The following is a 16,237-nucleotide window of genomic DNA, read 5'->3' as shown; positions in this document are numbered from 1 at the left end:
CAAGCTTGTGAGAACAAAGATCTCATTAGAGGGTTAATGAGAACTCAGGATCGAGAAAACTAATCTAAAGAATTCATACCTTGAATAAGGGACATAATGGAGACTAGCTGATTCTTACTGAGGGAATAAAACTACCTGATTCCCCCGGGGCTGTCCCTGAATCTCTGTGTTAATCAAGGAACAACTAACTTCCTACTATGAAAGCACACAAAGTGCTGGCTCCAGTTAGTGGAAAGTTTACAAGGGGAGGCTGGGTTTTCACTTATCAGAGGCTTATTAGAGGAGGTTCTTTTTCAGGTAGATGTTGGACTAGATAGTCTTTGCAGTTCTTTACAACTTAAAAATTTTGTGATATCCTTATCCTGAATTTTGTTGAAATCTGTTCTCATGAAATCCCTGCTCGACGTTCTATCCTTTTATCCATCACCGAGTCTAAGGTAAAAGAGTGACTTCTAGCCATAGTTCCTAATATTTCTACAATGGTAATCCATTCTTCATTACTCCTCAAAATTAGATCAAGGATTGTGGTTTCCTTTGTCACTTCCAGCAGCTTTTGAATAATAAAATAATCATGGAAGAAATTCATATATATTTTTAGTTGATATCCGTTCAGCAGAAAATAAGTTCTAAAAGATGCATGAGTAGTTGAATTCTCATTTCGCTAATATATGGCACTTTTGTGCCAGGTTTGTAATGTTTCCCAAACACATAGTCCTTCTATCCAGTTGTTTATATTATATGTCCATCATAACATTACTTCTTTCTTGTTCCATTGTACAACAGCCAGCAATTTTAAGCCACCTTTCTCCACTCTTGTTCATGGATTTCTTTACTTAAGTATGTATTCTTAATATATAATGCTACTCTGTCACTTCTTTTATTTAATCTCTTTTTCTTAATATTACTTCACATACTTCCATTCCAGTTATGAGGACTATTCCTCCAAGTCTCAGTGATACCTACAAGTTTAAATTTAGCATTTTCATTAAGATCTCTAATTCTTTGTTCATTACCTATACATTACATATTTTTGCATGAACATCTGAGGTCATAAATTTTATTGCTGCCCTTTCCCCCTTTATATTAATGATATTCTCCACCAATTTTTTTCCTGCCTATGTCATCTTCAGTGGTATCTAATATCTAGTCAATGTTTTCTTTCCTTTTCCATGCTGAGTTTAAAATCTTCAAATTTGCAAGTACTCTTTACCAACCTTAATTAGAAGTTCCTTTTCTAGTGAAAAGATCATTATTCCTACCTCCTCATCCATGGCTCAGGAATCTAAATTCTGTTTTCAGATAAATTTCTTTAATTTGTCTCCTAAATTTATCCTTCTTTTCTGAAGTTCCAACTATTAATCAACAGCATTGATGAAATCAAGAATAATTCCTATATGGTCCTCAGTTTCCTTCCAGAACTTCATCATCTTTATTAATGCTTTTTAGGTTTAAAAACTAGGAGTACTGTGGAGATAGAAAGAGGGGTTGAAAGCATATGACCTCAGAAAGTTTCATCTTGATCACTTGACTCTACAGTCAAATCTGAATGAGAAAATATATTTCATAGTTAATTGCAGGATAGCATGTACATCATTTTGAAGCTAATCTCCCTAGAACCCCATGAGTGAGATGGCAAAGTCCTCTTTTAAATAAAGAGCTATTTAACTGCTAAATATAAGACCTGCATAATAAATAGGTCAGCCTGACAAATGGAATACATATCCTGACTGACTAGATTAGGAAAGAAACACAGAAGAAATCTAGGGTGCATGGACTAATCTTTGCCTAGAAACAGTTCTGGGACTAATCCAATAGGTTGTCTATGCTACAAAATGGAGCCCATTGAGACTGTGCTTTGTCAAAGGATTCAACAAACTCCAGGGGACCATTCTGTAAACCTGAATAGAAACTGATTTAAAACTAGTATAAGAAGCCAGAATTCCTCAGTTCAAATCAGCCTTGACATGGCCCTCCAATTTGGGATCTGCCAAGGAGCAGCAGTTAGTATAGAAGCTGGACAGTCATTCAGATATGTCCCTTTTGGAATTGGCTTGAACAGTTGAGTTAATTTCAAATGAAACAAAAAGCTGGGCTGACATTTTGAAGTACTGTTGTGTTTATTTTTGTGGAAGAAAACTATAGGATGCTTTTTAGAAATAAACTTCTGAGTTTTTGTTTTAGCCAATAAAATTCAGAGGTCTTGAGAAAAAAGTTGGACCTCCTTTTTCACTGAAAAGAGTTTCTCATTAGAGTAATAAAACTTTATTCACTTGGACGAAGTGTCTGTAGACAGATCCTGGCATCTAACAGTTACCCCTTTAACCAAAACAAAAGCGTGTCTTGCATAAATCTGTTGCAAAAGAGCTTGGAGCTCTTCCTTGAAGCTCACACAGAGTATAGTAGTATGGTTCCTCTATTATTCTAGATTTTTCCTAGATTTCTAGATCCTATTGCTTCACTGGAACCTTATTTTTGCCTCAGACCCTACTTCTGCCTCCTGTTTCTAAATATTCAGGAATATTCACTTTCTGTAGCTATTATTTCTATTGTTGGATGACTGTTCCTCAAATCTCCAGTTTTGAACCTTGGTTCTGGAACCTTCTAGCCAGTTGGATTCTTTCCAATCTTATCCTGTCACCAGGCAACTTCACCTTCGACCCTCTCTTGCCCCATGCAGCTTACAAATACATACCTTCTCTCTATTCCTCCTTGCCTGGCTAGTTCTGCCTAAATGAACATGACTTAGCAGGATAGTCTGAATTTAGGGTAATGGGAACTTATAGAATATCATCAAGGAATTTAAGTTTTGTTACATTCAGTCAAAACAATAGTTCATATTTATATATTTTACAAAGTGCTTTGCATTACTTTACACACTTGCTCATTTTAAGTACACACAGCAACAAGTTAGACTAAAAAAAACATCAAGTAATGAACAACTTCAGCATCCCTTTCCACTAATGGACAATTTCTTTTTTTTTCTTTTTAATTTGGATGACCCTACTTTTATTTTTATTTATTTATTTTTTTAATTTAAATTAATTTATTTAGTCAATGTAGAACATTATTCCTTGGTTAAAAGAATCATCTTATTTCCCTCCCTCCCATACTCCACCCTTTCTGTAGCCGATGCCCAATTCCACTGGGTATTACATGTGCCCTTGATCAAAACCTATTTCTATGTTGTTAGTGTTTGCATTAGGATGATCATTTAGAGTCTACATCCCCAACCATATCCCCTCGACCCATGTATTCAAGAAGTTGTTTTTCTTCTGTGTTTCTACTCCCACAGTTTTTCCTCTGAACATGGATAGTGTTCTTTCTCATAGATCCCTCCACATTGTTTAGAATCACTGCACTGCCAATAGTGGAGAAGTCCATTACATTTGATTGAACCACAGTGTATCTATCAGTCTCTGGGTACAATGTTCTCCTGGTTCTGCTTCTTTCACTCTGCATTAATTCCTGGAGGTCATTCCAGTTCCTTTGGAATTCCTCCAGCTTATTATTCCTTTGAGCACAATAGTATTCCATCACCAACATATACCACCATTTGTTCAGTCATTCCCCAATTGAAGGGCATCCCCTCACATTCCAATTTTTTGCCACCACAAAGAACAAAGCTATGAATATTCTTGTACATGTATTTTTCCATATTATCTCTTTGGGGTACAAACCCAGCAGTGCTAAGGCAGGATCAAAGGGCAGACATTCTTTTATCGCCCTTTGGTAATAGTTCCAAATTGCCCTCCACAATGGTTGGAGCAGTTCACAACTCCATCAGCAATGCATTAATGTCCTGACTTTGCCACATCCCCTCCAGCAGTCATTACTTTCCATTGCTAGCCAATCTGCTAGGTGTGAGGTGATACCTCAGAGTTGTTTTGATTTGTATCTCTCTCAGAATGAGGCTTAGAATACGTTTTCATGAGCTTATTAATAATTTTGATTTCTTTAACTGAAAATTGCCTATTCATGACCCTTGCCCATTTATCAATTAGAGAATGGCATGATTTTTTGTACAATTGGTTTAGCTCTATATAAATTTGAGTAATTAGACCTTTGTCAGAGGTTTTTGTTATGAAGGCTTTTCCCCAATTTGTTGCTTTACTTCTGATTTTGGTTGCATTGGTTCTGTTTGTACAGTAACTTTTTAATCTTATGTAATCAAAATTATTTATTTTACATTTTGTGATTTTTTTTTCTAGCTCTTCCTTGGTTTTAAAGTCTATCCTTTCCCAAAGATCTGAAGTATATACTATTCTGTGTTCACCTAATTTACTTATAGTTTCCTTCTTTATATTCAAGTCATTCGCCCATTCTGAATTTATGTTGGTATAGGGTGTGAAATGTTGATCCAAACCTAATCTCGCCCATACTGTCTTCCAATTTTCCCAGCAGTTTTTATCAAATAGAGGACTTTGGTCCCAAAATCTGGGATCTTTGGGCTTATCATAGACTGTCTTCCTAAGGTCACTTACACTAAGTCTATTCCACTTATAGTTTGAGATCTGGGACTGCAAGTCCTCTTTCCTTCGCATTTTTTTTTCATGATTTCCCTGGATATCCTTGATCTTTTGTTCTTCCAAATGAACTCTGTTATGGTTTGTTGTTTTTTTTTTCTAATTCAGTAAAAAAGGTTTTTGGTAGTTCAATGGGTATGGCACTGACTAAGTAAATTAATTTGGGTAGGGTTGTCATTTTTATTATGTTAGCTTGTCCTACCCATGAGCAATCAATGTTTTTCCAATTGTTTAGATCTAGTTTTAATTGTGTAGGGAGTGTTTTGTAGTTGTGTTCATACAGTTCCTATGTTTGTCTCAGCAGATAGATTCCTAAATATTTTATATTGTCTATTAATTGTTTCTATGATTTGTTCTTTGACTAATTGGTTTTGGAGAATTATATTGTTCAATTTCCAATTAATTTTTGATTTACCTCTCCATGTACCCTTATTAATTATTATTTTCATTGCATTGTGATCTGAGAAGGTTGCATTCATTATTTCTGCTCTTTTACACTTGTTTGCAATGTTTTTATGCCCTAATACATGGTCAATTTTTGTGAGTGTACCATGTGCTGCTGAAAAGAAAGTATATTCCTTTTTGTCCCTATTTATATTTCTCCATATATCTACTAACTCTAATTTTTCTAAGATTTCATTCACTTCTCTTATCTCTTTCTCATTTATTTTTTGGTTTGATTTAACTAGTTCTGATAGAGAAAGGTTCAGGTCCCCTACTAGTATAGTTTCTCTATCTATTGCTCCATCTATGAGGTCTGCTAGTTTCTCCTTTAGAAATTTGGATGCTATGCCATTTGGTGAATACATGTTGAGTACTGATATTTCCTCATTGTTTATATTGCCTTTTATCAGGATGTAATTACCTTCCCGATCTCTTTTAACTAGATTTATTTTTACTTTGACTTTGTCAGATATCATGATTGCAACTCCTGCCTTCTTTTTATCAGTTGATGTCCAATAGGTTTGGCTTCATCCTCTTACTTTTACCCTATGCATGTCTACCTGGCTCATGTGTGCTTCTTGTAGACAACATATAGTAGGGTTTTGGATACTAATCGACTCTTGCTATTCACTTGCATTTTATGGATGACTTCATTCCTTTCACATTCAGAGTTATGATTACTAGCTGTGTATTTCCCAGCATTTTTATGTCTACTGCTAATCCTGCCTTTTCTTCTTTCACTATTTCCTTCTACACCAATGTTTTGTTTTTAATCAGTCCCCCTAATTCCAACCCTTATTTTACTTCCCTTTCTACACCCTCTCCCTTCTTATTACCCTCCTATTTTCTTTGCAGTCTTTTTATACTACCCCCACCCTCACCCTCCCTTGTACTGCTTCCCTCCCCACCAGTAGGGCACAAATCAATTCTCTCCCCCAATATATTTCCTTGTTCTTCCCTCTTTGAGTCAATTTCAATGCACATAGGACTTGAGTATTTCCTATCTCCAACCTCTTTACTCTTCCAGTATATTGATGTTCTCCCTCCTCCCACCATGAGCTTCTTTGTGACATATAAATTTACCCCAGTTTGTGTCTTTTCCCATTTTTTAGTATTTAATTTTTAGTATTAATCTCTTTTTTAGCTCTAGTTGTATATATATATACATATGTATGTATTTATGCATACATATATCTATATACATATTTATGTCTTGGCATTTCATCCTATATAGTTTGTCTCTGTTCCCTCTAAATATAATTCTTCTAGCTACCCAGGTGATAATAAAAATTTTTAAGAGTTACCAATGACCTCTTTTCTTATAGGATACATATCATTAACTCACTGGGTTTCTTTAAAAAAGTTTTTTTTTGTTTGTTTTTCTTTTTTCCCTCTTTCTTAATTGCCTTTTGATGATTCTCTTGAGTTCTGTGCTTGGACATCAAATTTTCTGTTCAGGTATGGTCTTTTCTTTACAAATGCTTGGAATTCTTCTGTTGTGTTAAATGATAATACTTTCCCCTGTAAGAATATAGTCAATTTTGCTGGGTAATTGATTCTTGGTTGTAGACCTAGTTCCCTTGCTTTCTGGAATATCATATTCCATGCCTTTTAGTCCTTCAGTGTAGATGCAGCAAGATCCTGTGTTATCCTCACTGTGGTTCCATGGTATCTAAATGACTTCTTAGCAGCTTGTAATATTTTTTTCCTTGGTCTGATAGTTCTTGAATTTGGTTATAACATTCCTGGTTGTTGTCAGTTGGGGATTAAGTGCAGGAGTTGATCTGTGGATTCTTTCAATCTCCACTTTTCCCTCTTGTTTTAGACTATAGGGGCAGTTTTCTTGGATAATTTCCTGAAGTATTGTCTCCAGCCTTTTTCTTTTGTCATGGTCTTCCAGTATACCAATGATTCTTAAGTTGTCTCTCTTTTGTTTTGTGAATGCGGTCTTCATATTTTCCTCAGTTTTTAAAATTCTTTTGATTTTGTTTTATATTATCCTGCTGCCTGTGTGCCTAGTCCCTTGCTTCTAGTTGTATTTTGGATTTTAAAGACTGGATTTCATCCCTGACTCTTTTGTTATCCTTCTTCTTCTGATCTTTCATCTCCTTTGCCTCATTTTCAAGCTGATTGATTTTGGCTTTCAAGACACTCTTTTCTGTTTCCAGATGACTTATCTTATTTTTTAAGTTCTTTTCCCAGTTGTCTTCAGCCTCTCTTAATTGTGTTTTGAATTGTATTTTGAGTTCTTCCAAAGCCTGCATCCAATTTGCTGGGTTTTCTTTTTTATTGCTATGTGTTCCCTCCTCCTTCTCTGTTCTGTTTGCTCTTTGTTCATTGCCTGTATAGAAGCTATCTATTTTAATTTTTTCCCTGTTTTTTGCTCATATTTACCCCCTTATTTATTCCCTGCAGCTGTCTGCACAGTTGCTCCTCTCATTTTTTTTTTTGGTTTTGGGCTTTTCTGTCAGTCTTCCCTCTTGGAGCTTTGTCCTCAAATCTCTCAGCACGGTCTTTGGGGGAGGGGTGTTGGAGCTTGAGCTTCCCTGCCCTCTGGAGGCTTTGATGGGATTAAGTCCAGCTAGCTTGGGCTGTATGTGCCCTGAGGCAAAACCTCCTGGAAGGGGGGAGCAATATGGAGGGTCTCTGCTACTGCAACAAGGCTGCCTGCTCTGAGCTCCTTCCCTAACTGCTTCACCACTTCCTGTGTTCAATGCTTTGAGCCTGGCATACCTCTTCCCATAAGGTACTCCCTCAAGACCAGTGCCTTTGCCCACCCAGAGGTTCCAGCTGCCACTGGAGGCTTAGCACTCTAGGTGGGGGAGGGATTCTGGGACTTTCCTTCTTCCCCTTAAATCCAAGTGTTCTGGAATTCCAGCTTTTGGGGGGCATACCTTTTAAGTTGAGTCTAGCAGGAGGGTTCCTTTGCTCTATCTTGTTGTTAGGTTTGATTTTGAGTCCCCTAGGAGCATTTAATTTGTAATTGGTAAGGAAGGGTTTTCAGAGGTCTGAACTTTTGCTGCCTCTACACTGCCCTCTTGACTCCGCCTCTGGACAATTTCTTGAAATCAATGGGAAGCTGTTTCTCCTTCTTTCTTAGGTCTAAGAATAAAAATGGTAATCATAGCAATGCAATCCTGCATATGAAAAAAGGCAAGAGATGAGCACTTTGAATTACCAAAATAATTTCTTCCATACTTTAATGGATTTCATCTACATGGGTATTCTCTTATAATTCTTTGTGTTGTGACTCATGCATGCCTTCTCATTCTATGCAATTCTTGCTCATGTTCTTCCATAAATTCTCAATAAAAGAACTAATTAATGCACAAGTGACCTTCCTCAGGGCTTTTTTTTTTAATACTTCATTGATATCAGTGCAGGACTCTGCATGTCCATGACTTAAACAGTGTCCTATACATGAAATGACCTTTCTTCTTGTCTTTGGGAACTTAATGAAAACAATTCTGTCAATTTATTTGCCTCTCCAAGGAGAATCTCTCAGTTACCGTTCCATTTAACTATCCCTTCTTTTTTGTCTTCTGGATTCATTAAAATGATATATCATGACACGAAGACACTCAATTCTAGAGGCTATACCAAACATAGTCTGAATTCTGCCATATTACATCAATTTGAAAAAATTTTGAGTAGAGGTCCAATGAATGTCTACATCTTTGGCCCAATGACCAGATTAGCTAAACATGAAGAAGCTTCTCATCATGCCACCAAATGAATTCCTTGGCTCTGGAACAAATTAAAATGTAAAATTATCCTCAGATCTGAGAACCTCATTTTGCTTCCAAATTATCTGTAACAAAATGACAGGAAAGATGAAATGGGATATTAAGCATAAGAGTGTTTACGTCATACAGAGGAATTAATTTTACTTTTAATATTTTAAAATGCAAAATATTTCCTCAATGGCAGTTAATATACTATTGGAGGAAATTAATTACATCAACATTAACATTTTTGTTATGTTCACAAAACATGTCTAAGTAATTTTTTGTTTTTTAATTAACAAAATGTTTTGAAATTATGAGTCCTACTCATTATTTTCCTTCTTCTTTGAGCAAATAATTTTTAACTGAAAAAATAAATGTCTCACCATATATGCATAGGTCAGCATTTTAAGTTCATCACTTCTTGGTCAGAGGATGAGTGGCATGTTTCATCTTCATTCTTTTGAAATCATAGTTTATCACTGCAATAAGTGTTCAACTAATTCATTGATCAATATTTCAAAGTTGTTTTTCTCTATTTTGTTGAAATCATTGTATAAACTGTTCTGTTTCTACTCATTTTGATCTGTCAGCTCATAAAGATCTGAATTCCTTTTGAAATTATCCACTTCATTATTTATTACAATTCAATAATATTCCATTATAGTCACAAAAAGTCATTTGTTTAGCCATTCTCCCGTAGGAGACTTTTCCCTCCAATTTTTTACTGCTATAAAAAGTGTTGCCATAAATTTTTTTCTACACATAGACTCTTTTCCTCTTTCTTTGACTTCTTTGGGAATATAGAACTAGTAGTTGAATAATGAGTCAAATAGTTTAGTAACCTACTGAGCATAGTAGTCCCCAGCATGTCTGAACCAATTCAAATCTCAATGATACAGTAGTTTTCTGTTATGTTTTCCCATAGCCCCTCCATCATTTATTTTCCTCCCTTTTCATCTCTGCCAGTTTGATAGATATGAGGTAGAACTTCAGTGTTGTTTTAATTTGCATTTATCTGATTATTAGTGAATTTAGAGTATTTTATAGGGTTTTAATAACTTGGACTAATTCCTTGTCTTGGGCTTAAGGTCTTTATCAGAGTAACTTTTCTGTGATGATCTTTCCCCCCAGTTATGTGCTTCCCTTCCAATTTTAATTATACTAGATTTGTTTGTGCAAAAAAAGTTTATTTAACCAAAATCATTCATTTTATCTTCTGTGATATTCAAACACTTGTTTAGTCATCTCTCTCTAGATTCATATGGGGGTCTTTACATTTATCAAATTCTATGCTACTGTGTTTGTTGTTTTTTTCTTCTGTATGTTCTATGCTTAATAATCAACTTCCCTCTCTCCCCCCTCTCTTTGTCCCTCCCTCCCTATGTTCCAAATTGTTTTAATGATTTCAGATTTGTGTATGGTTTGAGATTTGATACAAATTCAGCTCTTTTCTTACAACTTTAAAATTCTTTCCTTTCTACCAGTGATATCCATCACTCTTTGTTCCTTGGAATGAGTTTTCTCATTGCCTTTTCTAGCTCTATAAAATACTGTTTGGGGAGTTTGATTAGGCTAGTACTGAATCAATATATTGATTTAGATAATATTATCATTTTTATTACATTTTCTGAACATATCCATTAGTATTAATGATTCTCCATTTACACGTCTTTATTTCTGCTGAGTGTTTTTTATAATTATTCATATAGTCCCTAAATGAATCTCAATAGACTCACTTTCAAATAGCTTCTGTAATGATTTCAAATGGAATTTCTCTTTCTAAATATTTTTACTAGTTTAAAAAAATTAATAGGGGCAGTTAGGTAGCTCAATGGATAAAGAATCATGTCTACAGATGGGAGGACCTATGTTCAAATTCAGCCTCAGTCACTTCCCAGCTATGTGACCTTGGGAAAGTCAGGTAGGTACAATTGCCTAGTCCTTACTCCTCTTCCACCTTGGAACTGATATTTAGTATGGATTCTAAGACAGAACGTAAGGGTTTTTGAAAACATTTTCACATAGAAGTATGAATGCTTTATATAAAATTTTTATTTTTGGCAACTTTGGAGAAGTTATAATTTCAATTAATTTTAGTTTATTCTTTAAAGTTCCCTAAGAACATCATCATATCATCTGCAAAACTGAGAATTGTGTTTCCTCTTTGCCTATTTTTGTTCTTTCAATTTCTTTTTCTTATTGCTATAGAGAGCATTTCTAGCAGCATGTTAAGGAGCACTGACAATATTTGCACTTGGATTTAGATAAATACCTTCTACTATATTAAGAAAAGGTTCATTCATTCTTGATTTCTAGAGACTATACCAGAGGTAAGTGTTGAATTTTGTCAAAAGCTATTTCTCTATTTATTTGTATAGTTTCTATTATTTATATTAATAAAGTTTATTCTATTTATAGTCTTCCTTATGTTGAGTAAACCCAGCATTCCAGAGATAAATACATCTTTGTCATATTGTATAATCTTTCTGTTATATTTCATAGACTATTTGTTAATATTTTACTTAATATTTTTGCATTAATGTTCATTAGGTATGTTGGTTACATTTTTCTTTTACTGTAATTTACCTCCCAGAGGATTTATCTCACCCCAATCATGGTTTTTACTCTTTCTTCCATTCTTTTTAATTTTCTTCTTTTGTTCTTTCCTAAAACAGTCTAGCTTATGATTATTTACTGTCCTACCCTCCCTTTCAATTTATATCTCTGTCTACCCCTCCTTAGTCTCTGAACCCAGTTTCCATTTTGAGTTTTATTTTATTTCTATACTGAAATCTCTGCAAGTGTTTTCTTTGGGGTAGGGTGGAGTGGGGTTGGGGGATGTAATTTTGTTCAATCTTCGTTTATCTAAATCAGATAAAAAGTGAGGTTCACAGTAGATACTATCTTCTGATAATCCCCTAAAGCAATGTTGTAGTCACACCTAAATTGGGAGTGAAGAGATCCTGGGAGTTCTAAAGGTTCCCACCTCCCAAGTATTAATTATATCATAACAGCTCCCATGTGACATACCGATAAACTACATAAACACAGATAGTCTGAGTGATTTCATCATTTACTCATTAAAGGATCATCATTCTCTCTGAGAGTATAAAAATAGCAAAATAGTCTTTTCAATCCCATCTTTTTCCAAACTCTTCAAGATATTTTTCCCAGCAACTGTCAGCAACTACCTCCTTTCTATTTTATCTCCATCTCTGTTAGTCAAATGAATGTTTTACTCCCCACCGATGGACTCAGTCCTAGGCACAAACTAATGCTCCGTATCAAGATCCCTCATAGAGCAGGTCCCCAGCTTGCTGTTCTCTAGGGCTGTCCAGTGGTTCAGCTTTGACTAAAATACAGTTAACCCAAATTTAAGATCAAAGGATTCAAAGGCAAAAGGATAAAATGCTTCTCCCGTCCTTTCTTCAGTCATTAAGTCTTGAACTGAAGAAGGTGAAACTGATTCTAAATAGGGTTTCTTATCATTCGGGAATCAAAGATAAATACATAATATTTATTTATTAAAGATAATAAATAAATAAAGTCATGGACTTTTTGCCCACTTTAAGGACCAGCCAAGTCCACGTGTTGCTCGTTGCTCCCCTGTATCTACGACATGAGTTGTCACTACTAAGATCAAGGAAGCGAGGTCCCAAAGGAATGGCACCCAGTGCCCGTGTCAGCAAAGACTTCCCTGGGGCCCTCAGAGGCTGCTTCCTGATCTGTCAATATCATGTCAGTATCATGTGCCTGTGCCGCCTTCTCTGACTTGGGCCTCTGACCCCTGACTCCCACCCACCTAGCTGGACTGCCTTGGTTTCATGCACCCTCAATGTTGGCTCCATGCCCTGGACTGTGACCTTGTTTTTGTCCCTCTGTTTGAGCAGTACTCACCTCCCTCCCCCAACTCCTAGCCATAATCCCTTGTTTAATTCTTCAATATCTGTCCAAAGCCATTGTGTTAATTTGGCCTGGCCTGGCGTATCCTGCTCCTTTCCTCTCAGCACTTGCGGAGAACTTGGCCTAGGAATGATCTTTTCTTCGCCTTATTTGATGAGTAAATATCTAGTGATTGATGGGCCTTGGTCTTTTTCATGTGTTTCAGTTCTTACTCTAGTACAGACAAACATTGACTCATGTTTCCATCTGGAAAGACAGAATAGGAAGGCAGTTTATAAGGCTAATAGAATTGTACATTTCTTTATTAACCCGGTGTCCTCTCTCTATGTCCACTGTGATTAGAAGATATAAAGAGAAAAAGAGCAAAATTGAAAAGGTTTGTTAAAATGCTTCTCATGATGAGAATAATCACGAGGACTAAATATATAAAGTTAAGAATTTCTGAAAACAAAAGCACTCAGACTTACCTTTTAAAAGACTGAACAACCCCAAGTAGGTAATAGAATTCTAAAGTCTACCAGCATCATTAACACAAGTGGTGGCACTTGCCAAAGGTAATTTAGAAACTGTTAGCAAAGAGTAAACTAAGAGGCAGTTAAAGTATACTTGTTGAAAAATATAGGATGTATTAGAACACTATATTCCCTGATTTAACCTCTGAAGGAATAAAGAACAAAATGAAGTAGGGAGGAAATGAAGGAAGGAAGAAAGGAAGGGAGGGAGGGAGAAAGGGAAGGAAGGAAGAATGGAAGGGAGGAATAAAGAATGGAAAAAAGGAAGGAAGGAAGAATGGAAGGGAGGAATGAAGAATGGAAAGAAGGAAGGAAGGAAGGGAGGGAGGGGGAAAGGGAAGGAAGGAAGAATGGAAGGGAGGAATGAAGAATGGAAAGAAGGAAGGAAGGAAGGAAGAATCGAAGGGAGGAATGAAGAATGGAAAGAAGGAAGGAAGGGAGAAAGAAAGGAAGGAAGGAAAGAGGGAAGGAAGGAAAGAAGGAAGGAAGGAAAGGGAGGGAAGGAGGGAAGGAAGGAGGGAAGGAGGGGAGGAAAGAGGGAAGGAAGGGAAGGAAGGAAGGAAAAGGAAGGGAAGAGAGGGAGGGAAGGGTGGGAGGGAGAAACAATACACTGGAAATAGAAATAGAAGTAGAAAGAAAAATAGTCTCTACCCTCAAGGATCTTACATTTTAATAGAAGAAAATACATAATACTTTGTTTGGTGAATTGAATGAATAAGAAAGATACTGGACAATATTATACATCCTGCTCCAATCTGATGGGAATTCCTGGAGCTGAATTAAGAGAGAACTCTAATTATGCTAAATGTTCACATTCAAAATAGGTCATGTAGATAATAGAGTATCTGTCAACTTTTTCTTCACCCCCAAAGGGGAGATATGTCGAGGCAGAAGTTTTCCTAAGTTTACAGGCTGTTTATGCTTTCTAGTTTAATCAATACCAGTGTAGTCTTAGATACCCATTTTGTTTCTTCACTTCATTCTTTTATTATTCTTCTCTGACTCCTTTATTTCTGAGTTCCTCTCCAGACTTCTTTCTCAGCCATTCCTCAATAGGCTTCTCACCTTGGAAAACCGTTCCATCCCTACATCCTTCTCAGAATATTTGTATATATAACTAGGGTTCATTCCTGGCACAGGAAAAAATAATTTATTTCTATCTCCTTATTTAGGAAGACCTGGATGGTGTTATGAGTAGAGAAGGAAACCCAGAGACACAACTCAGAGCAGATGAAAGATTTGAGGTGTGCAGAAGTGGGAAGGAATAATTTTCAACATAAGAACAACTGTGTCATCAATTTATCCATAAGGATACTTCTAAGTTTTCGAATGATTTTAAAAATATAAACAGAACAATAAATTGAATAAGTAATGCTCTCTAGGATTTTCCTATGGTCTACATCCAGATATTCAAAATGGGAGATTATGTATGATTTCCATATGCTATATAGTTACTTTCAACCACTTTGAAAAATCAACATTTTGTTGGTTTGTTCTGATGCTTTCATTAGTGTAAGAGGACTCTGGATGTGGAAATAACCTGCACTGAAGCAAGTCAGCAACTCTCTTATAATTTGTATTTTTAGAGGCTGCTTAATGACATTGAAATTTGAGAGATTTGCTCTTACTCACAGCCAGTGTATGTCAGAGTCAGGACTGGAACCCAGGGCTCTCTGGTTGCAAAGGTTTTTTGTCTACTATATCACATGGCCTCCCTAGATTTTAGTAATCTAAAAATAATAATTTATTCCATTTTATCCTATCTGCTATTCTTTATTTCCTCAGTTTCATTGATCTTGATACTCTAAAGCAGAAGTATAGAAAATATATGAAAAGAAATATAGTCAGGAAAAAAATATGAAAAAATGGGTCTTCTAAAATTCTTTAATGGAATGCTAATTGAATAAAAGTCCACAGTTTGAAAAATGCCATGCCAAATATTATTCTTATGGCCAGAGGACTTATAAGTCTCTGACTTCGATTTATTGTTACTTGGGATTTGGCATTGACCTGTTTAACATTAGTGACTGATTTAGAGATATGAGGCATGTTTATAAAATTTGAAGATGACAAAAATATGAGGGTGAGGCAATTGATGTATTGGATGAGAGTATCACTGAAGATTAAGGCTCAACAATAAACCTTAGAGATCATCAATTCCAACTCATTTCTCATTATACAGATGAGAGAAATCAAGGCTCAGAATTAGGAAGTGCCTTATATCTAGAACACCTGGACAATAAAATGTAACAGGAATAAATGTAAAGCTCACATTTAATCACAAAAGTATCTGTTGTACAATTACAGAATCAAGGACACATGACATGACAATAATTCAGATAATAAAGACCTGAAGTCATAGTTTGAACATAAGCTTGAGGCTCAAAACTGTCTACATTAGGGGAAAGTTGGGTGGCTCAGTGGATTGAGAGTCAGGACTAGAGATGGGAGGTCCTAGGTTCAAATCTGGCCTCAGACACTACCTAGCTGTGTGTCCCTGGGCAAGTCACTTAACCCCCATTGCCTAGCCCTTACCACTCATCTGCCTTGGAACCAATACATAATTTTGATTCTAAGATGGAAGATAAGAGTTTTTTTAACTGTCTCATTAAATAGAACAATATCTATAGCTAGAGGAAGTAATAATCTTTCAGTCCTTTCTACGGATTGGTCATCAGTCTTTGATATTACATTTAAGATAGGGTGGAGCTAGAAGGCATCCAGAAGAGATTGACTAGGATAGTAAGTTAGGGGTGGGAGGTGGGGGTTAAAAAATGATGAACTGAAATGGCAGAAAGAACATGGAGGAATTAGAAGACATAATGAAAAGGGTATTCGACTTCAACTCAAGAAGACATATATTCAAATTCTGACTTGATTAATTTCTAGATGTGTGACTACCCCGAGCAAATTGGAAACTTTGCTTTCTTCATCTATAAAATGGGAAGCACCAATCTCATAAGATTGATGTCAAGATCAAATAAGACAGTAAATGCTAAAAATGCTTAAGGTGCTATGCAAATGCTAGTTAGTAATTATTTAAAAAGGAAAAAAAGAAAAGTACAAAGGGCCATGAAAACTGCATATTCAAAGGATTAGCATATAGAAGACCAGTTTTATTTTGTAT

This window comes from Monodelphis domestica, chromosome 3, assembly GCF_027887165.1.
Source record: "Monodelphis domestica isolate mMonDom1 chromosome 3, mMonDom1.pri, whole genome shotgun sequence".
Taxonomy (NCBI): domain Eukaryota; kingdom Metazoa; phylum Chordata; class Mammalia; order Didelphimorphia; family Didelphidae; genus Monodelphis; species Monodelphis domestica.
The sequence above is the reverse complement of the archived record's forward strand: the minus strand, read 5'-3'. Positions refer to the sequence as shown.